At 40.1% G+C, this 27,873-nt stretch overlaps 1 protein-coding gene across 3 annotated transcripts in view; it reads right to left on the bottom strand.

The window, feature by feature from the left end:
* PDE4D (phosphodiesterase 4D) overlaps nt 1-27,873 on the bottom strand; it is a 1,617,209-nt gene that overhangs the window by 1,433,928 nt on the left and 155,408 nt on the right. Inside the window, exon 1 of one of the 3 annotated variants that reach the window (XM_026456091.1) lies at nt 22,456-22,586. The exons of the other annotated variants lie outside the window; for them this stretch is intronic. The gene's annotated coding sequence lies outside the window, so the exon portion shown is untranslated. Of the gene's footprint in view, nt 1-22,455; nt 22,587-27,873 lie in introns of those variants that run through there. 3 annotated transcript variants of the gene reach the window in all.

The raw sequence follows: 27,873 nt of genomic DNA, 5'->3' as shown, positions 1-27,873 counted from the left end.
CCTTTTTCATCTCTCCAGGCTAGGAGTTCTCCACAAATACTCTGCCCACCCAGATAGCAATTGACGTAGGCCAGAAACTTCTCATGCACTGGTTACCTCCTGAGCCATCCACGGAAAGGGTCACAGCCTAGATGCTTAGAGGTATCCAGCAGGTTACATTCAATGAGTGAAAATTAGGCCAAACACAAGATATCAGAAATGTGTCACTAGTTGGGGGCAGCAAATACAGGCCCCACCTAAGGATGACAACTATTACTCAGTCCCAGGACGTTGTCAACATGCAGGATACAGGACAGATGTGGCCAAATTGCCTAACTATTCAATATATATGAAATAAACTAATTTTCAGATTTGGCTCACTTTTTCTGAAACTGTTTGGGCCAAACAAAACATCTTATTTTAGATTTTTTTATGGTAGTCAAAGGGTCTTGATTTGAGTTTGATTAGCTCTAAAAACACCTAGACTGTGACCCCCAAAAGATCCCTACTCTGTTTCCTCCTCTTAAATTTTTTTCAAGAGCTTCAGCTGCTATAGGCATTTATCTGAGAACATTAGCCAAGTTTCAGAGGCTGTATGCCAAAGAATTTCAGCTTATACCTGCTATTGTTTCAGTGGATTAAAAACTACAACAAGCAGCTAAAAGGGTCTCAGGTGCCGTTGCTGATCTCACAGAGCTGATTATGTGCTCAGCTGTTTTTGGCAGTATTTTCTGAAAACCAGTTTAGTTTCCTGGATGATCCAGAAGTAAATGTGAGAAACTCCATTTGTGGCCCTAGAAAAGAAAGCTTCAGCACAGAGCCAAAAGGCCACAGTCAACAACAGCATGGTATAATCCCTGTCTAGCTCAGCCTTATGGCAGAGATCACCTACTTCATGGCAGAGGTTAGAGTTGCCCACTAAATATCTACTCCTCTTCTCCTTTAGTAGCAGAATCTCATGTTTTTGCTAGGTATATTTCTGCTTGGCCAAATAGACTAAATTTCCAGGCTCCCTTGCAGCTTAGTGAGGCCATGTGACAAAATTCTGGCCAAAGAGATGTAAGAGGAAATATTGCCTGGGCCTCTGGGGAAGGAGAGTCCTTCTCCCCTTTCTGCTGTCTGGAAATCAGAGGTGATATCTAGTTCTTTAGCAGCTCTCTTGGATCATGAGTTGATCTTGAGAATGGAAACCATGTGCTTAGAAAATGAATAATAGAACAGAACAGAACAAGAAGGAAACTGGGTCCATGATGACCTTGCAGAATTGCCATGCCAGCCCCAGACTGCCTACTTTCAGACTTCTTTTAACAGAATAAACATGTATGTCTGTATTTAATTCACTATTTGGAAAGGAATCAGTATTATTATAGTTGAATATAATTATGAAGCAACGTATAGTCTCTCACCTTGCTGGGTCATCTTTATTCCAGCTAACTATTTAATTTATTTATTTATGTATTTATTTTTAGAGACAGGGTCTCACTCTGTCACCCAGGCTAGAGTGCAGTGGCATGATCACAGCTCACTACGGCCTTGAACTCTTGGGGTCAAACACTCCTCCCACCTCAGCCTTCTGAGTAGCTGGAACTACAGGTGTGCACCACCACACCCGACTATTTTTTTTTTTTTTTTTTTTTTGGTAGACATGTGGTCTCACTATGTTGTCCAGGTTGGTTTCAAACTCCTGGTCTCAAGTCAGCCTTCCACTTTGGCCTTCCAAAGTGCTGGGATTACAGGTATGAGCCACAGCACTTGGCCTTTTTCATCTTTTTAAACTCCTATCGTGAACTAAATTCTCCTATATACTCAAAATGTTTCTATCATGCCTCCACCTTAATCAATATATACCATTCTCCCTGATAATACAAATTTGCTCCCAAGGCACAGTGGTGAGCCTCCTTTTTGCCTGTCTATTCAGCTTAGCATAGCTCACAGTTACTTGACAGGTTGCATTTCTCTCTTCTCTCTGAAGAGACTGACTAGGACCCACAGTCACTCTAGAAAATGATGCTCCTGACCCATCATCACTAAAGAATTTTGAGAAAGCATTTTCTGCCACCTTTCTATACTCCCTGTCTGCTCAAAGGCAGGTAGTATGACTAGGCAAGACCAAGAGAGAAAGCTGAGGCCACAAAAGAGAGTAAAACCAAATGGCTTACCTGGTGATAGGACCCACTGCTTTGGCCTCTAATTAGACCTGTGCCTTCAGCCATAGAAATAAGCAGCCTTAGACATTAGCTAGAATATTGGTATTTTCAATCTCTAGTTTGAATGACAGGACCCTGAAGGCAAAACATTTCCTGTGGAGATTCTGCAGTTCTGCCTGCTCTTGCTTTTATAGCTCAAACAACTCAATTTTGCTGGAGTTCAAAGTACAGTTCATGGGATATTTTATAAGGAAAATTAATGGGCCTGGGGATATCACCAGTGTAACTCATCGATTAGAGGGAAAATATGGAATATGTGTAAACATTTCATGATGGATTTGAAAAAGACACAATTATATTTGTGATTATTTCTAGTGGTACTCCCACAAATTTCCAGAAAATAACATAATACTCAATGACTTAACATTGAAACAATTTGTAGGAAGCATATGGTCCAATGGGATATTGATTATGGTTCAACTAAAGATAACAGAATCTACTCTAGCTATTTTAAGAAGAAAAACATTTAATACATATAACTAAATGGCTTAGAGAATCACTGGGGAGGGCTGAATACATCTAAGTTGAGCCTTCAGAAATAGTTCCCAAGCCACACCACAGAAATGGGCTGCTCTGCTGCCTCTTCTGGTATCAGGAAGCTATCTGCCACCTTGGGTCCCTGCTAGTTCTATAACCACAGTGCCTTGCCACAGTTAGAAAGCAAACACCGACAAGGAAGCCAGCTGATCACTAACCACTTTGATCCTAGGACCACCCAATCAGGAAGCTGCTGACACCACTGCTACCGCTCTTAGCTCCCAAATCATACTGTCCTCGCTTTGTTGCTCAACAGCACAGGTGATACCTTACATCCTGCCTCTTAACACCCACACTGCTAGCAAATGGGTCCTGGAGTTGTGCCAATGCTGAGAGCAAAGCAACAAGATATCCCCATAACCCTGCATGGTAGATGAAATAGCAGAAGTTAGTCTCTGCTTTCCTTCCACCTACTAAATCTCATAAATCAGTACCTCTGAACTCATGCCAACTAAGGGATGCTTCACAAGGGTTCTGGTGAGCAGAATTCCCCCAACAGACTAGCACCTTCATGGATTTAGTACTTTATCTCCAGGGAAGACTAAGAGACAGTTCCAGCTTTCACAGGATCAGGAGTACACTAGTAAGAAATTGGAATGGATGTTGAGAGATAATCCATGACATACACCACAGAATAGTTTACTTTTAATGTGTCATATTAATATATTAATAAGCATGTGCCAAATACTTTATATGCATACAACACTATATATTGGCCAGGTGACCAATAACATTTGCTGAGAAATTCATTGGGCCAGGGTCTTCAATTTCCGTCTCCTAGAGCACATAGCGTCTAATCCATTACATTTTTTATACCACCATTCACGAGATCATATTTAAGCAGCCACTGCATGAATGCTTACTCGTAAGAATGAAGATTATGGTAACTATTCTGGAAAACTTTATAAAAAGATATATACTCTCCCAAGAATCTTAACAACTGATAAGAGAATACAGTACAAATACGAACATCTATGAACTAAGTGACAGAAATATGAAAAATGTTCCAAATCAAACGTTGAAACTTAGTTATAATTACTTTAGAGTTAAATAATTTAGAAAGAAAATGGGGGAAAGTAGGTACATTTGAATCATCACTCTCATTTGACTATTTAAGAAACATTATTTAAGTTATACTGACCACTTTTATTCCAAAGTAGCAAACACAGAAATAGTGCAAAGTAAACAGAAGTTCATACAGGGAACAAAGTGTGTAACAGAAAATGGCAAGGCACACCATCAAATACTGTGAATTGGTTTTCAGACCAATGCTGAGATGTGTTAAAGTTAAGTTTGGCACACAGCAGATTCTTTACTTGGTAGTAAAGTTTGGCTCAAAGCAGCCTCCATGCATAGTAAGCTGTAGTCTAGGAGTATACCCTTGTTACCAAGCAACTGATTCTCAGCCAATCATAGCAGCCAAATCCTCAGTCAATCCCAGGCTGAAAGCTGCCAAATTATGCCCACATAAGGCAAACATTGAATTGCACCAACAAGGTAATCTCTATATGTTATTTCCTGTTTTCTGGTTATAAATCTAAGTCACCGCACTTGGAGGTTGGGGCATTCTGAACCATCTTTAGTCTGGGATGCTGCCCAGTACTAGGACCTTTTTATTGTTCAAATAAATTTTCTTCAGTGTAATTGGTCTCCGCGTTTTCATTTTTTAACGTCATTGAAAAAATAGTCCAGGACATTTATTTCATTCAGTTGGACACTGAAACTAATATGCTTGATAGTAAATCACTAGAGAAAACAACAATTTGACCACTAATTAGGCTACCCATTTGGCAGAATCCGCTCTCCAGTATAATCAATTTGCAATAAATCATGTGAGAAGGCAGTGCTGGTGGTAAGGGCTATATACTGTGATTGCCATTCCCACAGCAAACTTAATACAGATGAGAATTATGGAAATGCCATGTAACACAGGAAGAATAACTAATAAGTTTCCTGGAAGCTGTTTGCTTGTTACTGTTTATATTTGTTTTTATTTTTACCATAACAGAAACACACAAGATCAAGAAATTATGTGCCACTACTGCACTGGGAAAATCCTATAAAAAGTAAAAACAAGTTCAAGGTGTAATAGTCAGGAGACCAAACCTAAGGAAGGTCACTGTGACCTTTGGTCTCCTTACTATTATATTTTCCCTCCACTTTGCAAATGTATCTTGTTGCACATTAGACTAGTACACTCTAGTGTTCATAGGTAAATATTTACATTGTCAGCAAGAATATCTGGCTGCACAACTGGACAAGCTGGATGATGATAATCTACTTTCCCCACAGTCTCCTGGCAGAGGGCCATGTACACCTAGATATCAAACCATTAGTACCTTCACTCCTTGGAATTCAGATTGACCTCTAAGCTTCTTGAACCAGTCCAGAGATAGAGAATTTTTCCAGACATGAAAAACCTTTTAATCTACTACAGTTGACCCTTGAACAAGGTGGGGCTTGGGGGCATGTGTAGTCAAAAATTTGAGTATAACTTTTGACTCCCCAAAAACTTAACTACTAATAGGCTACTGTTGACCAATACTATAAACAGCCAATTAACATATATTTTGTGTGTGTGTGTGTGCATATATATTATATACTGTATTCTTACAATAAAGTACGCTAGAGGAAAGAAAATGTGATTAAGAAAATCATAAAGAAAAGAAAATATATTTACTATATATTAAGTGGAACCATATCATTCAAAAGGTCTTCATCCTCATCATCTTCACATTGAGTAGGCTCAGGAGGAAAAGGAAGAGAAGGGGTTGGTCTTGCTGTCTCAGGGGTGGTGGAGGCAGAAGAAAATCCAAGTATAAGCAGATGCATACATTCCAGACTTGTGCTGTTCGAAGATCAACAGCACTTCGCTTTATCCCTACATCTAGTCTGGTTCTCAATTCAGAGGAATTTGAAAATAAGTTCTCTCTCACATTTACTAAGAAATGCCTCAGGAGGGGTCCTGGGAATGCTCCCAAGAGAGTGAAAAAAACTGCAGGGGGTCCATAATTAATCGGTCAGGAACCCCCAGAGCCGCACGTCAGTCTCACAGATCTAGAGCTGCCCTTTTATCAGTCCCCAGGATCTCCAGCATTACATTCCCATTAATATTAACAGTGTTCTCACTGGCAAAACAGAGTGATTATTATGTTCTTACTGGCTCTGCTTATTGAACAGCCCCAATAATTACCTTGAATATTTTATTATAAAGATGAAAATGTAGCATTTTACCTAACCAAGTTGTCAATGCTTTTCTTCAAATACCGTTTACCTTACTTCTCACGTATTTAAATAGACTCCCTTGGGCTGCAGTTCTTACTCTTATATAATTTATAAATTTTGAGAAATCCAAATAGTAATATTAGTATCAGCATATTCACATCGGAATGATAATCTTTATGAATACTGTGTTTTTCTCTGGCTACACCAATATCTACCTATGATTAATAATGTCTGAATTGAAGCCATCTGACATGGCTTCCACCTTCTTCTAATTTATTTCTTTTGAGAAACTCACTAGTTTTCCCTCTTTTCCTCCACTTTAAAAAGTTATTTTCTCATCATTTACTATTGGAAAAATAGTACTGAATATTCAAGTGAACCAAAATGAGTGAGTAAATAAATGATGCTGATATTGATACTGCACACTAAATTTGTTTCATTTAGCTTTCATCACACTTGTTTGATTAACAGTATATATCACCAGGGACCCCATGGCTTGGAAGCACCAGAAGCAAGGAAACTGGCATATTAGTGCATCATGTCTGGCTGTGCTGGCAGGGCCTCTGTAGCTCTATTACTGCTATTCATCTGGCATCCAGCTATGGAACTGGACATTCACGTCCATCAACACAGCTACTAGCTCCAAGGTCATAAATTCACTGGTGATGTTTTTACAGGTTAGGGAAAAAATGAGCTTGATAAAGAAAAATACTGCAACTAGAAACAGAGGTGGAGGAAAGAAAAGCATTTCAATCCCAGTGGAAAGCGACAGAAAGGGCAAGGAGAGGGTACCAGAAGACAGATATGTTGCAGCAATACCAAAAAAAAAAAAGCAGGGAATAATTGAAATCGGAGGCCAGAGAGCTGTCCCACAGGTTAGGTGAGGCCCCAAAAATCTAACTTTATCATGTTGCCACTCCACAGAACCAAGCTCTTCTCATAAGCCTCTGCTACTATATAATTTTTTGAGCTTCATTGTATTTATGAATGCAGAACCAAGCTGTGCAGTGAATTCATTTTTAAACTGTCTGGCTTATTTTCTGAGTTGTCTTTGTAAAAAAAAAAAAAATCACTCTTGCTCTTTTAACACCTATTATGAATAATCCATGCCATGCCTTCTTTTCAATTCATTTATCTATATATTCAACTTTCTATTAGCTACTATTTCAACTCATTAAAAAATTATCTTATCCTGGGACTAGAGCATGATTTTTATTTGTTATGCCAGACCAATTGCATTTCAAAGACTAAAGTTTTATATGACTTTCTACTTGGAATTTTTACTAGATTTCTGTCTTTTGACTTCTGCTACCTCTCAGTAAAGTTGAGAACAAAAACTTTTGAAAAACTGAAGCAATGAGAATTAAAAGCTTTGGGTTATATTATTCCCCTCATGTGTGAAGTAGGATCCATAGTGGATACAGAAATATTTTTAACATCTCCTTGGTAATAACATCAATAGTTATGGTAACAACAGAAGTAATAATAACAATATGTTTTTATTCAACTAGCATTTCTCATACATCCTCAAATACTGAACTTAGGTGGCCAATTATACATGTTTCACATCTCCATTTACCACATATATGCAGTTGTCCTGACCCTGCCTTTGTTAATAAAAGCCATACAATACGTAGTAAGTACATAGTATCTCATTTAATCTTCACTACACCCCTATGAGATAATATTTTCATTACTTTCTCTATTTTACAGATTAAAACCCTGCGGCACTGAGGGTTTAGTAACTAGGTAATAAGTGGTAGAAAAGCAAGGGGAACCCAGGCAGTCTGGCAACAGATTTGACCACTCTGCTATACTGTGGTGCTCCTTTGTCTGCTTCCCAGTGACTGATGTGGCTGAGAATGTGAAGACGCAGGTGTGGTAAGGGAGTAGCCCTTCTGCCCGCAGAGAAGACAGATTACGCAGAGATAGGTGCTCCTACACTGCTGATTCCCAGGGAATGAGATAGAGAAGCAAAACGTGGGTTTCTGAGCTGGTTTTTCTTCATCCTTTTGCCTTTTACTTCTTCAGCAGTCTTTTTGATCATGGCATTTGGCTTTTGGTTCTCTTAACAATCATGGGTAGCTGGCAGAGGCATTGATAAATAATCTTGTTTTGGCTGACTATATCAGATATGTTATGGTACGGTATGTTAAGCCAATAAAATATCTCCTTCTGATAGATACTCCCTGGGTGGTACCAAGCACTGCCTTTGGCTTCACACTCATAAGGCACTTTACAGGACAGACATCCATCTTTCCCAACCCATGTCACCCATGGTGATACAGGCCTGTCATCCCAAGGCCTGAGTCTTCCAGAGAAGCTACATAATTTACCAAAGCAAAATGCCAAAGCCCCTTGGCAGAAAAATATAATAGTTAATTTTGCACATTATTTAATAAGGTTTCATTCAAGTTCAGTGTTGAGATACTACAAGAAAAAACTACCTATGTTTTTCCCTGAATTTAAATAACAGAAATAAATGAAATCAAATCACTAGCAAACAAGATATGTGCACTGGTGTTATATATGATATTTAGGTAATCTTTTTACTGTAGACGGACAAAGAGACATAGGTTTTTATTCTCTTTCTATTAGGAGTCTTAGGTCTGTCTTCATTCATTAATTCATTCATTTAATTACTCAAAAGACATCAATTGGGCACATATTATGTGGGGGTGACAAGGGTGAAGATATAACTTCTGTCTTCAGGTGGCTTCCATTCTAAGTGTTTAAGTGAGAATATGTGTGGTCTTCCACAGCCTAAACAGAATATTGTTATAGGCAGGGCACAGTGGCTCACGTCTGTAATCCCAGCACTTTGGGAAGTCAACGAAGGCAGATCACTAGAGCTCAGGAGTTTGAGACCAGCCTGGGCAACATGGCAAAACCTCATCTCCACCAAAAACAAAAACAAAAAAAATTGGCTGGGCATGGTGGCACATGCCTGTGATCCCAGCTACTCAGGAAGCTGAGTTGGGAGGATGACTTGAGCTCCGGAGGTGGAGGCTATGGTGAGCCGAGATCGCACCACTGCATTCCAGCCTAGGTGACAGAGTGAGACTCCATCTCAATAAAATAAATAAATAAACAAACAAACAAACATAGAAAAAATATTGTTATAAGAACAAGGCACCTTGGAAAAATAATGAGTTCCGAAGGTGGGTCTTATAAAGAAGTAGTAGCTGATTTTTTCCCCTATAAATATTTGAATAGAACAAATAAAAGGATGGAACTTCCTATTTATGTCTTATTCTTAGAAAGGGCAACAAAAAGGAAAATTTGCTTGTTCCCTAAAGACTTCTTAAAATATATGCCCAAAACCTTTTCACAAGGACAACACTTTCAGTAAAATACATCTTATAAAATGTCTTCTGGCCTTTATAGACAGTCAGTTTGCCTTTCCCAAAGCTGTTGTTGTACACTGTGCATTATCTGTGCACTAATATTATGGAATCATTTGGTAAATTGGTGTCTTATTCACCTGGTCTCTTTCTCATCCATCTACCCCCTCCCAACGCACACCTTCTCCCATGTTTCTAGTGTCATGTTTCCTTACCCAACATGATATGCTCCTTCCTCACATTCAACCTCTCTTGCTTTTGTAAATACCTTTTGTTAAGGTATTTCATAATTATGTTGCAAGTTGTAGCCCTGTGCCAGTGCTAAGCACTTTGAAAACACAATCTCGAACACCACCAGTACCCTACAAAGTGGGTAAGCCTCAACAAGAACCTTCTTGTTGAAATGTCCCCATGGGGCTAAAGTGGATGTGATTTGTTGCTAGGGCACAAGGTCTCCTCTATCTGTGACCTGGGAGCAGGGGTGAGATCAGACAGGTGGGATTGCTCACACAAAAATCAAGCATAGCAGACTTGGCTTTTTGAAGCCATGTGCCAGAAACATACTCATATTACATACTTTCTCAGACAAAGCTGTAAAACACTGACCAGAAGCCCTAAATTCCAAGATATTTGCAGAAGGAAGCCTTACCCCATTAACATTATGATGACAACATTAATCTGAGAAAATCATCAAGAGTAAATTTTCACATTCAACTAAAATGCAGTTGCTTTTGGAAATGGCTAAGGGAGAATGTGTAATACAAAAGTAACTTACAATCCTCATTCAGGATATCTGCCTTTTCACACAGCACTGGCACAAAACTGACTTACCACCATACACATCTGCTATTTACTGAAGGGAAAACATGTGGGGAACCGTGGTCAGCAGAAGAAAATCCCTTCTGTGGGTGGAGAATGAAGAGGCCAACTCCAAAGCACCAGAGAGTAGAATATAGGAGTTAAGGATTTACATCTAATTAAGCTTAAATTTAAGTACCTTCATCCATACCTAATGCTATATGTGGGTCTTCTTTAGTCATTTTATAGGGACAGTGCTGAATCATCAAGTCTTCTCCCAGAAACTATCACATGCATGGTTGTCATCTGTGCTCTTGTTATCATCAGAAATAAATCCTATGTAAGTATCCCAACTCAGGAGGCTACTGTTAGAGAATGAATGGTGAGCTTCACAAGGCAGTCTTCACTCCATGACGAACCATCAAGTGAGCACTGTTTACTTGAATTATTAGTTGAATAAAAATTATTTTAGGAAATGAACTACCAAATCCTAGTCAACTTGCAATATCATTATGAACATCACTATTGCCAGTGCTAAGCACTTTGAAAACACAATCTCAAATGCCACCAATACCCTACAAAGTGAGTAAGCCTCAATAAGAACCTTCTCTGCATGCATTGAGATGTATTCATTTCTGAGCTTAGCTAAGTGAGTGAAGACTTAACAATAATTCAGCAAAGCCATACAAGGTAGTATCTAGCATAGTGATCAAGTACATAGTAGATGATCAAGCACATGAGACCCACCTTCCCTATGTCTGATCTGTTCCCATGAACTGTTTCCCAATAAATGTTGGCTACAATCAAGGATTGAATTTACTTTGTAATATTATTTAATTTGTAGAATTTAATAATTGATTAGTAAATCAATAATTAGTTACTTGATGTAGCTGTGAAAATTAATCAATCATTGATGCAAAATATATTAAAGAATGAAATCATGATTCAATAAATCAGTAGTAAGTACATGAGGAAAATAGGACATTCTTTGATAATCAGCTTACCTTCTCCACTCTAATAAATCAGTCTGTGCCAAAAATCAAGCAGATAAAAACTAAGTAAATATCATTAGTTCTGTTCACAATTAGACTTTCTGCCCTCCCTTGTGGATGATTTTGGTGGGGCCAGGCACACTGAATTCTGTTCAATGAGTTTTGAGTTGAAGTGTCATGTTCCATTTCTACATGAGCTTATTTAATCACCTAGGGTAACATCCTTTAGAGTTTCCTTTCTTCCCAAGTATGGTAATTGACAACGTTTGAGATGGTGGATGCTCCATCAACCCATGCCTGAGTGACAAGGATGAACAGAGCACTCAGCTGACCCACAATAGACAGCATAAGCAAGAAATAAATTGTTGTTGTTTAATCCACATCACAGCAGCACATATTAGCCCACACTAATTGATAAAGCGAATAAAACTCCAAATTCTAAAATTTGTAAAAAAATAATAGTGAGCCAGGACCATGTCACAGTCCAGATTCATAGTTTCTGATTTTACTCACCTAAATTACAGACTGTGTCCTTGTCTCCTCCTAAATACATTTATTCTTATCTATTTATTAATTCTACAAGAATTTAAAACTCTGCTTTCTGCTGAAGATTGTAATCAGTGCTGGGAATAGAGAGGAGAGAAGGCAATTTATGTCCCACAGAAATGCAATACACATTCTTGTTGAGGAGATTATATTGAGAGCTCTGCTCAAGAGATGTGAAATAAACCAAAAAGTGTCATGAGACCCACCTTCCCTATGTCTGATCTGTTCCCATGGACTGGTGTTGATGAAATTCTTTTGGACACAGAAACCCATTTTGCTTTCCTTTGTTTCATGTCTTAAAAAGATGAATAGAAGGTCAGATGGGTCACCTTTTGGGAACCTGAGAATTTCAAGTTTTATTTACAAGGATTTCATATTTTTCCATCAAGATATAACATTTAACAGAATTTCACATTTTTCTGCCACATGGTAACAATAAGGATGATGATTGATGAGGGTTAAATCTCAATGGATTATTTATTGCATTAAGTTAAAATTTCATCAGCTTCATGGGACGTCTCCCTGTCCAACATGTCTTAGGGTACAGATAAGAAATATTGTTTTATTTCTGGCTAGGTGCAGTGGCTCACGCCTGTAATCCCAGCACTTTGGGAGGCTGAAGTGGGTGGATCACCTGAGGTCAGGAATTTGAGACTAGCCTGGGCCAACATGGCAAAACTCTCTCTCTACTAAGAATACAAAAATTAGCCAGTTATGGTGGCAGGCATCTGTAGTCCCAGCTACTCGGGAGGCTGAGGCAGGAGAATCACTGGAACTTGGGAGGTGGAGGTTGCAGTGAGCTGAGATCATGCCACTGCACTCCAGACTGGGTGACAGAATGAGACTCCATCTCAAGAAAGAAAGAAAGAAAGAAAAATATTATTTTATTTTTGTTTGATGTTTAAAAGATTAATTATGTTGACCTTGGTTCCCAGTGAGCCATTTCTAAACAATTATATGAATGATCACAGAATTTCAGGGTGGTGGGGGGAAAATTCCTTTTAAAAACTGACTCTAGCTGTGCTTATCAATGTTTTCCCTTCTTTCTATTGGAAAAGCATTTATCAGCCATGCAGATTGGTTCAAAGCAAACTAGAAGTTCACTACATTTATTTAATGGTCTGCAAAAATGTCATCAGCCTTCCCATTCTTATCAGAATTATAGAGGTAAAGCTTTGAGTGTGCATGATTTATATAACTATATCTACCATAAGATAATCATACAGTCTGACTTTCAAGTAGTTCATTATTTGCTTCTTTTTCTGTTTTAAGGCCATACTTGGAATTTGCTGCTCAAATCATGTAGCTAATTCCAACAGTACCATTTTTTTTACTATTTCCTCACTACCCTCTAACCCTATTCTTTCCATCCCTTCCAAATACTAAAATTATATTCCAATCAAGAGTAAAAAAGATTGCAAGTAAAGCCACCGAATGTGGGCAAATTGTAATTCGTCCATCTAACAAATTCTTTTCAGTACCCACTTCATGCCAGATACTGTCCTTGATTCTGAAAACATAGCAGTAAAGTACAAAAGAGAAGGTACTACTTTCACAAGGCTTATATTTTAAATGAGAGGCAAATAATAAGTAAGATTAGTTCAAGTAAGGGCTATGAAGAAAATAAAACAGAGTGATGGGATACTGTGATGGGAGAAGTTGCATCACCAGAGGAGATCTCTCTAAGAAGGTCATATTTAACTTGAGACCCAAATGAAAAGAAGCCAATGATCTGGGGAAAGAGCCATCTAGAAACAGGGACTAGCAGGTTCAACAAAGAGCTTGAAGTGAGAAAGAGCTTAGTCTATTTGAAGAAGAGAAAGAAGGCCAGTGTCACTGGAGATGACGTTGGAGAGAACGGCAGAGGCCAGCCCATGTAATTGAAGATCTTCGGTAGTTCAAGATCTTGTAGTTCGAGATCTTTACCTTATGTAGAATAAAATCCAAGATCTTTACCTTGAACTACATGGGCTGGCCCATGTAGGTGGAAGTTACTGGTGAGTGTTAAGTAGAAAAGTAACATTAATTATAGATATGCAAATATCACTCCAGAAGCCTGATAAAATTGGTCAAACTTCTCAATATTCATAATAGAAAGCTAGTGCTACCAGCTCTACCAGGAATTCACCCAGGCCTTCCTGAGTTTGAAACAGAGAATACCTGAGTTCCAGGTTCTCCTCAGGCCGCTCACACTTGTCTTTTCAGAAAGGCCAGCCAAACTGAGGGATTTTGTTGAGCTATTTTCTGAATTCTTACTCTGTCAGTGTAGTGTATTATCCAAGACAGGATCTATCAGAAGATCAGTGTCAACTACTGTAGAGGGTGGACAGGAAGGAAAAATTGAAGATAGGGGAAATTACATGCTTTATCACTGGACTAGCAATAATGTGGATCTTTACAGAATTTCTTTAGGAAAGCATTAGAAAAATAATCAGCTCTATTGTAAAATATTATTTGTATTAAAATACATTATAAAACATAAAATATTAAATACTATCATAAAATATTGAATTCTGTGATATTTCATTCTGATCTTAATAGTCTTTCATAAAAAACATAAAAGTTTTCTTACACAGAATCAGTAAAATGTCGTTTTTCCTCAAGCAAAAAAAAAAAATAAACTTTATGAACCATGCTTGCACCAGTTCTGTGAAATGCCAGCCCAATTTAAATTTGCCTAGATTTGTTTTCAACTTGGCAGAGTGCCATTGGTGCTCAGTCATTAAGACAGGTGGCATTTCTATCAAAAAGGTTCCTATTTCTTCTTAGAAATGTAGATTAAAGTGCCTAAAAGATTAAATATCTGTTTTTGAAACCAAGATATACAGAACACCTCTATCCCAAGAAGCAGAAATGTAAGTGTCCTTCCCATTCCTTTCTTTTCACTGCCAATCCTAAACCTCCTTGGAAGCCCATGAAGAACCACATTTTAGAAACCTTGATAGACTTGCTGTAGAAAATACATTTTGTTTAAATAACCAACAACAATGTTTATTTGTATAATCCAAATGACATAACTAGCCTATCCTCCAGACGATAGAGGGATAAGTAGATGACATCTCTCTTTTAAAACTCATTAAAAGTAGAGAAGCTTTCCACTCAACTTTAAAATAATACAGGAACATATTTCTAAGGGCAAACTTATATACCAGAGCAGAGGTTACAAACAAATTATTACAAATAATACAGGAACATATTTCTAAGGGCAAACTTATATACCAGAGCAGAGGTTATAAATACCTAATGTGCCCAACACATTTTTCTCCACCTTGCCATACAACAACATGAGGAGAAGTCTTGCAATGTTAGCACAAACATTTGAATTAATTGTCAACATTTAATAATCCAAATTCACATCTTGATTTCTAGCTCCTTTTGAAACGTCAGAAGATATGGACTCCCCTAAAGCTGCATGTTTGCCTTTCTGCAAGACAAGAATCCCAAGATTGACAGTGGCCACTCCCTATAGATAGGGAAATACTCTATTTGCCAAGTCCCTCCCACTACTTACTTTTTTAAAATCTTTCTCTGCATCATTCATTTACAACACCTGCCCAATCTGTGCAAGCAAGCCTTCTTTGGTAATAAAGAAATAACATAGATAAATAGTTGGATGGATGAATTAATAGATAGACAAATATATCACACCTAAATTACCAAGTTTCCCTGAACAGTGAAGGCTTAGAGCAGGCACTCTTGTACCAAGGGCACTGAGATTACAACACTTCTTGAACTTTGTATTCCTCAGATTAACCAAATCAAACAACAGACTTACATAGTTCAGGCCATCTAAGAATCTGGCCATTTCAGCCAAGCACGGTGGCTCACCCCCATAATCTCAGCACTTTGGGAGGCTGAGGCAGGCAGATCACCTGAGGTCAGGAATTCGAGATCAGCCTGGCCAACATGGGGAAACCCTGTCTCTACTACAAATACAAAAATTAGCTGTGTATCATGGCACATGTCTGTAATCCCAGCTACTCGGGAGGCTGAGGAAGGAGAATTGCTTGAACCCAGGAGGCAGAGGTTGCAGTGAGCCGAGATCATGCACCTATGCTCCAGCCTGGGTGACAGAGTGAGACTCCATCTCAAAAAAAAAAAAAAAGGCCGAGTGTGGTGGCTCAAGCCTGTAATCCCAGCACTTTGGGAGGCTGAGGTGGGCAGATCACGAGGTCAGGAGATCGAGACGACCATCCTGGCTAACACAGTGAAACTCCGTCTCTACTAAAAAAATACAAAAAACTAGCCGGGCGAGGTGGCAGGCGCCTGTAGTCCCAGCTACTCAAGAGGCTGAGGCAGGAGAATGGCATAAACCCGGGAGGCAGAGCTTGCAGTGAGCTGAGATCTGGCCATTGCACTCCAGCCTGGATGGCAGAGTGAGACTCCGTCTCAAAAAAAAAAAAGGGAATCTGGCCATTTCCAGACCTCTAACTCCCACTATTTCTGCTTGTTCTTCAAGAAAGCAAGAACCAGGACTTGAGGTGCTGAGCAGGAAAGGAGTCACAGCATCTTCCATGGACTTCCATTCTGTTCCTGCCTACTGCCTTTCCCCTTGTTTGTGGAGATAGCAGGCTTTTTTTTCCCCATTTCTCAGGGTTTTTAGATCTAAGCTAAGTTCTTTATGTTTATTTGTAGGACACCAAGCAATTTGAGGCCTCTTTACCCTCAAGTATAACTGCCCCAAAGATCAAGAGAAGCAAAAGTTCAGATCATACACCAAGTGTCTTCAAAGGCTAAAATACCACTATTGTTTCAAGTACAAGGCACTTGGGGTGAAGTTCTCCCTAAGTAAAACACATAGAATGTTCCCACTGAATTGAAATATATGTAGGACCATCATCAAAAGCATTTACCAGACAACAATGTGCATGAAGCAGACACATCTCAGGGTGGCCATGATGCCAATGAACCTTAGTGGCAATCAAGGCCACTAACTAGCCCTTTGCGTGAAATAGAAAAAGATGCCCCTCCCTCTGGGCTGGCACAGACTCACATCACACTGCATGGCTTGGCTAAGCAAAGCGTGGCTGCCTTTCTGCACTTACCCCCTGCAGCCCAGCCAACTTGTGCAGTGAAGAATCTGCATAAACAGATGCAGCAGCATAGCCCTGGAAGAATTTAAACTTAATGCAAATGAAATAAACATGCACATGAAATTCAATCAGGAGATTTACCTGGCAAGTTAAGAGATTAAAAGGGCATGAATATCTGAATTTTTTTATCAATTACTCATTTTTTAACCTCTTAAATGAAACAGATTCTAGAACTTTTGAAAAAGGGTAATAAGTGAGTGTCACACCAGAACAAGAGAGGCGAAAATTAAATCCAAGCTCCAACCACTCATCCTAATCTTTGAGATCACTCTGTCCTGGTGAACATGCCTTCTGGGTGGGTAGATACACAGTCTCCTCGGAGAACTGTTGTTGTTTTGGGAGATAAAAAGTAATTTACAAGAAGAATTTTTTGTCAATAAAATTTCTATAACGGCTGGGTAAGGTGGCTCATCCCTGTAATCCCAGCACTTTGGGAGGCCGAGGTAGGCAGATCACCTGAGGTCAGGAGTTCGAGACCAGCCTGACCAACATGTAGAAACCCCATGTCTACTAAAAATACAAAATTAGCCAGGCGTGATGGTGCATACCTATAATCCCAGCTACTCAGGAGGCTGAGGCAGGAGAATCACTTGAACCTGGGAGGCAGAGGTTGCAGTGAGCCAAGATCATGCCATTGCACTCTAGCCTGGGCAACAAGGGCGAAACTCCATCTCAAAAAAAAAAAAAAAAAAAATTCTATAACAAATGGAAACTTTGAAAAAACATTTTCTTTTTTTCATCCTAATAGCCCAAACCAGGTCATCTTTCTTACTCCTTAATAGAATATGAGTTTCTACAAGCTGTCCAGTTGTACTAATCTGAAATTCCTCCTGTCCTATCTCACAGTTCAATTTCATGTTTCTCCCTCCTGCTGGGACCTGGCTACTCTGGGCTTTCCAGTGGGAGTCCTGATGCCCTGGCTCAGTATGCTTGTCATTACAGTCTTCTGTGCTATTTGAACCTGAAGAATAAGCACTGAATACTAAATTGATTTTTTCTGAGACTATCAGAAGGACACAGCTCAAGTGTTCCTATGACTCTTTTGGAGGAATCACCAGGGCTAAGTCCCCAGACTCTAACATGAGCCCCTGCTTCCCCTTGGACTGAAATAGCTGCCTGTCCTGTCCTGCCCTGATCTGTCCTGTTCTGCCCTGCCCTCTCCAGAGAAAGCACATTCTGTACGTCATTACTGAGCGTTCTTTTTCAGATCTTAGAGACAGTAAATATGAAAGAAGCGTTATGGAGAAAGAGATTTATTTTGATTCATTGAAATGTTTCTGATGCTCTACAATTCCCTGGTTTTATCCAAGCTGCAAATATTTCAAAGAACAGATCTCCATTATGTTCATAAACTTCCCATTTTATAAAATAACAACAACAATAATAACAAGTTTTCTTTATTTAAAATAGGAAGGGTCGTACCCTCCTCCTGCAGACAGAACGCTCCTGTTCTGCAGTTTACTGGTGAAAAAGATGTGGCTTCACATTCCTCAGCAACAATGTTGGAAAGGCATTGCAGTTGTCTAGGAATGCCATTGCAACCCCTAGGGCACTGTGCATGAAATGGCTGAATAGTAACATTCTGGTAGTCACAGGCTCCAGATGTACTTAAGTTTCACTGGGAATATCATGACCTGTGTTCCGGGGTAGGGAGGTTGGCAGGATGTGGGGGTTAGGGGGACCCTTTTCTCCCTCTGGCCACATCTTGCTTTAACGCATGAAACAGGAATTACCATCAACACCTGTTGGTATTGAGAAAGCAGTGCTTTCCTTTGCTCTAGCATTCATTCATTTTCTGTGAGGGCCAGAAGAGTGAATTATTTGATCCTTGGGAAAGATTCTGATATGGTTTGGCTCTATGTCCCCACCCAAATCTCATGTTGAATTGTAATCCCCAGTGTTAGAGGAGGGGCCTGGTGGAATGTGATTGAATCATGGGGGCGGGACGTCCCCCTTATAGTTCTCAAGATAGTGTTCTCAGAAGACCTGGTTGTTGAAAGTGTGTAGCACTCCCCCTTCTCTCTGTGTTCCTCCTGCTCCATCCAGGTGAAGATGTGCCTGCTTTCCCTGGCCTTCCACTATGATTGCAAGTTTCCTGAGGCCTCCCCAAAAGCAGAAGCCTGGACAGTCCACAGAACCATGAGCCGACTAAACCTCTTTTCTTAATAAAATACCCCATCTCAGATATGTCTTTATAGCAGTGTGAGAATGGACTCATACAGATTCGTTACACACCCATCACCCAGCCATGGTGCTGGCAGCCTCTCTCAGTTTCTTGCCCTCCCACTCCTTCTCTCCTCTGTGTTCTGCTTGTTTGAGCCCCACTCTCCCCTCACCCTGTCTGTCTTCCTCTCTCCTCCCCGCTTTCTATGCCATTTTCTTTCTCTTCTTACCTGTCTTCCTCCCCTTTTCCACTCTCCCTCTGCACTGGCCACCAGCCTGACAGCACAGATGTTTTTCTGTCCTCCTTGTTTGAAGCCACCAGGGCAGGTGCTGCTGCTTTGTTTGTGACTGAAGAGGTGAGTTCAGCACAGAGAGGAATGGTGGGCAGGCCAGGGAACCCATCACCAGAACAAGGGGTACCATTAGCAGAGAGGACATTTTGATCCTCCTCTGATTCCATGTCTTTATTTCCCCATGGGTTCAGAACCCACAGAAAGATGAGGCAGGCATTAAGCCTCTTGAATACCCAATAACTCCCACAGCTAGGAACAGAGTGCACAGGACAGAACAGTGAGTCAGTTGACCAGAGCACCAAGGCGGAGAGAGGCAGGACACAGATGGGGGTTGAGTGGGAGTGAAACCTCATGAGCCAGGCCCAGGGACAAGCCACGAGGAGCATGAGCACCACGGTCCATGACATAGGGACTTCCTTACCTTGCCTTTAGAAAACCCAACGAAAACCTTGTGTTTAATGAGATTGAGATTTGTCTGCTTCTATTCATAAGATCCTAACATATGAAAGCCACGCCCCAGAACAAAGCAGAGTAGGATGAAGACCATATAAGACTAAGTGTGGGGTCTGCAGGAAAAGCGCTCACATGAGAAGTCAACATGCACAAAAAAAAATCAGACCAGACGTGAATCAAGGCCATTCTGTGAGTGATATTCACTCATGAGTTTTTAACCAGACTCTTAGTAAGGAAGAACTGGTAAATAATATCCAAAACCTTTCATGTAGTATCCACAGATGTTATTTGTAATTAGGACTTATGATGCTCATTCCTAGCATTAGTTTCATTTTTTATTTTTTCAATTAATGCCTCTGTAAAGTCCTAAATTAGAGAACCCCTGCAGGATTTATTATAGAGAGAAAACCTAGCTGAGTGAACACCTGTGAATTTTCAGTCCAGAGTGGCTAGGCCGGAAAGCAGCTGCCCTCACAGGACAGAGCCTTCACAAGGCCAGCTCCAGCCCCGGAGGCCTCTGGGTAGAGTATCCATACATCCCAGTTTGTCCAAGATGGTGCTGGTTCACAGCCATTGCCCTGGTGTAATTATTCATAGCACCCCCTTCCATTCTTAAAAGGCCCCAATTTGCATATTCAATCAGAAGGTGTCTTTGGTATATGCTATACAATGGACTATTTATAATCCATTAGAGGTGTCATAACAACATATCATCAACTACATTCAACAGAATCTCTGGAACTAAGGGAAAATTAAAAATGAAACTTACTTAAAAATTATCTTCATGAAATTTGTGGGAAGATAAGCAATATATAAGGAAAGGTAAGAATACAAATCAACCTAGAAGAGAAGGAAGTAATAAGAAGAAAGAAAATGCAAACCTGACCGTAATTTTCCACCATTCTCATTAATAATGACTGCTAAAAGCTGGTCAGCCATGCTATTTGAAAGCAATTTTGGAAATTAATCCTTTAAGAACATTTTTTAACCTTTGATTGGTAAGACAAGTGGCCTTTCTATTTTAACCAAGATACCCAGATAGTGATGAGACATTTCTAAAACAAGGCTCCCAAATCTAGTTTTGTGCGTGTGTGTGTGTGTGCGCGTGCATGTGTATGCACGTGTGTGTGTGTGCACGTGTGTGTGTGAGAGAGAGAGAAAGTGAGAGAGAGAAGGCGATTTTAGTAAATACATAAAATGAGTGAATTGTCCCTTTCCCTTTAAAGCCACCCAGGGAACTTAGCTGTTTACATTATCATCAACCTGCTGCATTTCTCTCCCTAGGAGACCACAAACCAGGAGAAATCATATGTGAGCTCACAACTCTAGCAAAAGCTTTGTTTTCAAGGCATATAATTTGCTTAATATGATATTGCAGCCTTAAATTTTTTGTACAGAATTCTAGTGCTGAACTAACAGACAAAAATTAAACAAGGTCAAGAAGTGAGCTGTCAGGATCTATTCTGTATCCACCTTAAACAACCAACTCCTTCACAGGTTGCACTAAGCTAATGGCCTTTGCTGACATCTTCTGAAACAGGATTAGATATAGCCATGCAGCTGGTGTAATATTTTGTCATCAATCCCATGACAGGTACATGGTGGACTTCGTCATAGCAAGACGTTGTTCCCCATTCAGTCCCCCATGTGGTGATTCTCTCTCTCCTGTCACCGTTGTTGTGTCCCTAATTTCCCCCAGCTCCCTTTACCCAGTATAATCGGGAATGCATTAAACAACTCAGCCTTTTTTGCTAGTTGCACTTGTCAACAATTTCAACACTGCCCTGTCACGATCCTAGACTCCCATTATATTTTTTTATCTTAATTCTCTATTGAAACATAATACATGCACAGAAAGTACACAAATCATAAAGGCAGTGGATTTTCACAAAGTGAACACAGTCAGGTAATAAAATTTTAAAAATTAGAATATTGCAGCACCCTAGAAGTCCATTTATGTTCTATCTCAGGCACCTTCTTCCCTGAAATATAACTACCATTCTGACTTCTAACACCAGAGTTCTGATTGTAAGCTTTATGTAAATGAAATCATGGAGGCACTCTTTTGTATCTGGATGCTTTGATCAACATTATATTTTTAGATTCATCCATATTGTATGTATTGAAGCTCATTCTTCTTTATTGCTGTGTATTTCATTTTGTCACTACACCAAACATTAGTGAGTTGTTTGCATTTTTCACCATTATAAATAATGCTACTATATGCATATATCTTTCAGTACAGAAATGTACACATTTCCACTGGACATACACCTATAAAAACAGAATTGCTAGGCTATAGGATATTACATATGTTCAGCATTCATAGATACTGAAAACGGTCATAGATACTGAATCTAACAGTTTACACTCTCACCAACAGTCTAGGAGCATTCCAGGTGCCCCACCATCTCACAACACACAGCATTGTCGGTCTTTTTTATTTTAGCCATCCTGATGGATGTCAAATGGTATTGATGTGGTACTGTAGATTTCATTTGCATTTCCTGCTGGCTAATGAAGTTGAGCCACCCTGTTTTCTTAAGGTTTCAACTTTTACAAAGCCAATGGCTAGTCCTGGCACTCAGCTCCTCTCTGTTTACCACCTGCAAGGGATGCTGAGGAAAGAAGCAAGGGTCTGTACATTCTTTCCACTCAAAGCCTTCCTGTCTGTTGGCCTTTCTCAATGGTCCACCAATTGATTCCACCCATGTCTCCATCTCCTGTACAGGTCACCCTGGTGGCAGCCTCTTTTCTCCTGCAATATCCAGTCTGACACCTGCTTCCCCTTATAAACTATTCTTAAGCTTAACAGATAGCCTCACCTCCCACTGGCACCAAGAGAGACAAGCTCCTGCAGTGTGAATACCTGCATGTTCCCTTGCAGCCCTTATTTCATTCTTTTCTTCAGGCCCAGAGGAAGCATTGTTCCTCTTCTCTAAAACCTGTAATCACTGAGAAAATGTGTTCTTTTGAATTTCCTTTGACACTTATTCTCCGTGTGACCAAGTACAAGTTACTTGACCTCTCCTGGACTTAGGTTTCTTCCCTGGAAAATTAGAATATTTCTTACCTCTTAAAATTGTTGTGGGACTTAAAGGATAATGTGCTGAAAATCTCTGGGTCAATGCTTGGTAGACATTTTGTGCTTAGTAAATATTAAACGCTTTCCTTCCATGTCTCCTTTTATCTCCGCATTATTAATCTCCTCCTTTGCCTTAGAGGCAGTGAGATGGAAAAAAACTTGGCCTTGGCAATCAGACACACCGCAATTTGAAACCTTATGTTTACCATTGACTAGCTCAATTATTAACTCTCCTACGTCACTTTCTTCGACTCTAAAGTGGAACGGTGGGTGTTACACTCAGAACTGTGAAAATACAAGTCACTCCAGCTGACTGCAATTCTAGATTCGCTGTCTCAGACCAGTGGCCCACAGGCCATAGCCATCCTGTGTTGAGGTTCGTTTGGTTTGTTGTTGGTTTTTACTTAAATTGTCTAGAGTTAAATATTAGGATAATTTACATCACGTTCCAAAATGTAGGCTTCTTTTGAAAAAACCTAGATCTAGCAAAAGTGATCACATTTCCTCATGGCAACAATCACCATGAGGAGCTGGCCATGTACTCTCTGGTCAATGACACTCCCCCCGCTTCCCTATTCTCTTCCAACCAGGCTAGTCTCCCTCATTTACTCGACCTGTATAGACCTTCATGGGTTTTTTATTATTTTTAGGGGCTACTTCTTCCTCTAGAGTCTTGTTGAACTCAATAATGACTTGCCTGAGAGTTGCAAACCACTTCTGAAATGTTTAATATCATTTATTTTACAAATATAGACTACCTGATCTCCAGATTCTTACAGCTTACAACCGTCAGGCTCTTCAGAAAACTCCTGTATTGGTTTCCTGTTGCTATTGTAACTACCTAAAGAAAAAACTAGTGAAAAAAGAATAGAAATTTATAATCTTACAGTTATGGATATCAGAGGCCCAGAAGGTATCTTCTTGGCCTAATCAACAGGGCTGCATTCCTTTCTGGGAAGCTCCAGAGCAGAATCTATTTTCCTGCTTTTTCTGGCTTCCAAGGACTGTCCTTATTCCTTTACTCATGGCCCCTTCCTCCGTCTTCAAGCCAGCAATGACTGGGTGATGCTTGACATTCTCATGCTGTGTCACTCTGACACTCTATTGCCTCATTCTTCCATCTTGAGGACCCTTGTGATTACATTGGGCCCACCCAGATAATCCAGGGTAATCTCCCCATCTCATGTTCAGTTGATTGATGAACTTATTCCCCTCTTGCCAAAACATATTCATAGGTTCCAGAGACATCTTTGAGTGGCTGTTATTGTGACTACCACAGTCCTCAACACTGTCACCAAGCCTTCCTTTCCTTGAAAGATAAGGTGAGTTAGGATTGCTGATTTATCTAATAGTGCTGCTACACATTTTCCTTCAGTTCAAAAACAATCCCGCAAAATAACAACTGAGTGTTAGCACCATAATGTTGTCTGGGAAAGCAGTTTTCCCCTGCATGCCTATAAATTCCAGTGGACACTTTTTGCCATCTCTCTCCCCGCAAAAAAGCACAATCATCACTTTGAATTTTTAGAAAGAAAGGAGGAGAAAAAGGAGAGCAAAAAGGAATGGCACTAGCTACAGTTTCAGATGCAATTCCTCTTGGGGATTCTTTAAAAAGAAGAAATACTGAGGAGCATATCAAAGAAACGTTATATTGCCTAGGGTACCCTAAGCCCTCAGCAAAGCTCTGAAGAATAATTGGATCTGAGAGTAATCCTGAACTACTGAAATCACCCAAGAATATTCCACCATGTTCTGTACTCTGTTCCACAGTGCTTTCATAAATCGCCCCAGGAAAGGTGGTCTCATTTATCCACAACACCATCAGAATTAAACAGGAAACAGCAAATAGAATAGAGCAAGCACAGTCACGTAGGATACTATCACATCTCTTCTTCAAATAGATCATCAGGGCATTGTTCCCAGTTCAAAAGGGAAAAAAGATGATAAATTAAATCAAATCTTGAAATGTCTACAATGATCCGGGATCCAGACTTCATTTGCTACTTCATAATTTTAAGTAAGAAATCTTTCATGTTATATAAAATGCTTAAAAATCAGTGAAATATACATATATATGTATACATATACACATATACATATGTGTGTGTGTGTGTGTGTGTATATATATCTTTCTTTCTAACCTTCACGGAATTTTGCAGTGTGACAAATAAATTCTAAATATATTATTGTGCATTTTAATTTCTATCCCAGTTCATTTCTTAAGTCATAGACAAAGTTAGCTACGTAATTCGGTTCTAACTCTGAGAATGGGCAACATGGTCAACCTTGCCCTCCTTCTTGAAACCATTCCAATCTTTCTGGAATCAGCTTTTTAAATCAGTCTTGTTCTTTGTACTTCTAAACTTTCTCCAATCTTCCTCATTGTCCCCATTTCCTATAATTCATTTTTATAACACATCACAGCTTTAATTCATTATCAGGAGAAATTTTTGTTTACCCTATGAGGACAGGGACATATCTGTCTGTCTCCCAAGCTACAGCCCTGTGCTTCTGCATAGCTGACTCTCAAACATCGTTGAATGAATGAATGCTCCCTACCCCTATTTTTCTTTTTGGCATGCTTTATTTGTACCAGCTATTTTCAGTGTTTTGCATATATTAATATAATTCTTATAACCAATTTTATTATGTAGGGATCATTATTACCTTTTTACACATAAGAAAATGGGCAGAGAGGCCGGGCGCGGTGGCTCAAGCCTGTAATCCCAGCACTTTGGGAGGCCGAGACAGGCGGATCACAAGGTCAGGAGATCAAGACCATCCTGGCTAACACGGTGAAACCCTGTCTCTACTAAAAAATACAAAAAACTAGCCGGGCGAGGTGGCCGGCGCTTGTACTCCCAGCTAATGTAGTCCCAGCTACTCGGGAGGCTGAGGCAGGAGAATGGCGTAAACCCGGGAGGCGGAGCTTGCAGTGAGCTGAGATCCGGCCACTGCACTCCAGCCTGGGCGACAGAGCGAGACTCCGTCAGAAAAAGAAAGAAAAGAAAGAAAAGAAAAGAAAAGGAAAGGAAAGAAAGGAAGGAAGGAAGGAAGGAAGGAAGGAAGGAAGGAAGGAAGGAAGGAAGGAAGGAAGGAAGGAGGGAAGGAAGGGAGAGAAAGAAAGAAAGCAGGCAGGAAGGCAGGAAGGCAGGAAGGCAGGAAAGAGAAAGAGAGAGAGAAAAGGAAGGAAGGAAGGAAAGAAAGAAAGAAAGAGAAAGAAAGAAAGGAAGAAAATGGGCAGAGAAAGGTTCAATAATTTGCACAGTCATACAGTAGTTAATAACAGGTATCGTTTATTGAGTACTTAATTTGTGCCATGCAGGGCTGCCATTAGCTACCCAAAGTGACTATGTGTAAATTTGAAAAAGATGCCCCTTTTACATGGATAAATTACAAAAGGCATCTCTTCCCTAGGCAAAGGCTTATCAGTGAAAGTCAGTTCCCACCCGTACTGGCCCCTCAACCATGAGCCTTCTTGGAGGGCACAGTCTACACAAAATACAGTATATCTAATATCATTTATTTTATAATATACTACCAGCTGGGCACAGTGGCTCACGCCTATAACCCCAGCACTTTGGGAGGCTGAGGTGGGCGGATCATGAGGAAAAGAGATCGAGACCATCCTGGCCAACATGGTAAAACCTCGTCTCTACTAGAAATACAAAAATTAGCTGAGTGTACTGGTACGTGCCTGTAGTCTCAGCTACTGGGGAGGCTGAGGCAGGAGAATCACTTGAACCCGGGAGGCGGAGGTTGCAGTGAGCCGAGATCGTGCCACTGCACTCCAGCCTGGTGACAAAGTGAGACTCCGTCTTTAAAAAAAAATATATATATATATATATATATATCTCCTGATTGATTCCCAGATTTTATAGCTTACAACTGTCGGGCCTCTTCAGAAAACCCTGTATTAGTTTCTTGTTGCTGCTTAACAAATTGTCAGAAATTTAGTAACTCGAAGCAATACAAATTTATTATCTTATAGTTATGAATATCAGAGTCCCAGAATGGGCCACAAACTGCTCTGAGCACTAAATGGTGATAAACCCACAGCAACCCTATGAGATAAGCATCATTGTTATCATCATCCTTATTTTACAGAAGCAAAAACCGAAGGCCAGAGAAGAAAAATGGCTGCTCAGAGCTTCCCAGCTATTGAGTGATACAAGTGAGACTAAGCCGAGACATTGTGGCCCCAGAGCTCACACTCCCAGCATTACTCTATAGTGAACTGTTTAGCTGAGGTTCCTGTAACAGCCTCCTACTTCCTAGTCTCCAGGCCTCCTAATTCATCCCACACTTCAATCTACTACAGAAGCCACAGCGAATTTCCAAAGATACCAATCTGCTCATATGTCCTTCATGTTTAAAACACTTCAGTAGCTCTTCCATTCCACTCAAGGTAAAGTCAAGACACTTTCCTGTGCTGAGTAGGCTCTGGTGATGTGATCCTGGTCACTCTTCATCCGCATCCCTGGTCCTTCCCTCTGCCTCTACCCCTCATTGCACACAATGGCATAACCATAGCAAACATTCTGCTCAATACATTCTCCTGTTCCCACTTGCCCCAGGCCTTAGCAAGTGATGTTCTTTCCACCTGGAACGTTTCTCTTCCCCTACTTTGGTGACTATCTCCAAACGGTAAGTCTCAGCCTAAATGTCTTAACCTCTGATCCATGGTCCTTCAACACTCAGTCTAAATAAGAACCCTTGATAGAGCCTCTCATCACAACTTGTGTTTTCCTTTATAGCAACATCACATGTATGCATGTATGTAATTATTGAGTCAACACTGATTTTCACCAATAGTAAGTTTCACAATGGCAAGGACAGTGTCTATTTTGTTAGTTAACTGTAAACTCAGCTTTTAGCACACTTCCTGGTACACACAGGCAACCAAATATTGTTCATGTGCCTCCTTTGAGCTCACTGTGCTTCCCTATAGCACTCCTCACAATACAGTTTATTTTGTCATCGCCTATTTCTGTATTCCCCATTAGATTTGACTATTTTACATACTATGAGGACAAAGACTGTATCTGACTTGGACCTCACTACTGAACCCCCAGTATCTAGCACAGAGCCAAGAGCCAGCACATCATGAGCACTCAAACATTCCAGAACAAATGAATGAACAAGCATAAATAACTGG

The sequence above is a fragment of the Piliocolobus tephrosceles genome, chromosome 4, assembly GCF_002776525.5.
Source record: "Piliocolobus tephrosceles isolate RC106 chromosome 4, ASM277652v3, whole genome shotgun sequence".
NCBI classification, from domain to species: Eukaryota; Metazoa; Chordata; class Mammalia; order Primates; family Cercopithecidae; genus Piliocolobus; species Piliocolobus tephrosceles.
This window is presented reverse-complemented; position numbering and strand designations above follow the sequence as displayed.